Below are 700 nucleotides of genomic sequence, written 5' to 3'. Positions count from 1 at the left end.
TTTTTTTTTTTTAATTTTATTTTATTTTTAAACTTTACATAATTGTATTAGTTTTGCCAAATATCAAAATGAATCCGCCACAGGTATACATGTGTTCCCCATCCTGAACCCTCCTCCCTCCTCCTTCCCCGTACCATCCCTCTGGGTCGTCCCAGTGCACTAGCCCCAAGCATCCAGTATCGTGCATCGAACTTGGACTGGCATCTCGTTTCATACATGATATTTTACATGTTTCAATGCCATTCTCCCAAATCTTCCCACCCTCTCCCTCTCCCATAGAGTCCATAAGACTGTTCTATACATCAGTGTCTCTTTTGCTGTCTCGTACACAGGGTTATTGTTACCATCTTTCTAAATTCCGATGGTCTTGATCCCTGTCTCCTGTACAATGTCACGAATCTTAGTCCACAGTTCTTCAGGCACTCTGTCTATCAGATCTCGCCCCTTAAATCTATTTCTCACTTCCACTGTATAATCATAAGGGATTTGATTTAGGTCATACCTGAATGGTCTAGTGGTTTTCCCTACTTTCTTCAATTTAAGTCTGAATTTGGCAATAAGGAGCTCATGATCGGAGCCACAGTCAGCTCCTGGTCTTGTTTTTGCTGACTGTATAGAGCTTCATCTTTGGCTGCAAAGACTATAATCAATCTGATTTTGGTGTTGACCATCTGGTGATGTCCATGTGTAGAGTCTGTCT

Source organism: Bison bison, unplaced genomic scaffold (assembly GCF_000754665.1).
Source record: "Bison bison bison isolate TAMUID 2011002044 unplaced genomic scaffold, Bison_UMD1.0 scf7180017864295, whole genome shotgun sequence".
NCBI classification, from domain to species: Eukaryota; Metazoa; Chordata; class Mammalia; order Artiodactyla; family Bovidae; genus Bison; species Bison bison.
Note: the sequence above shows the minus strand (reverse complement) of the source record.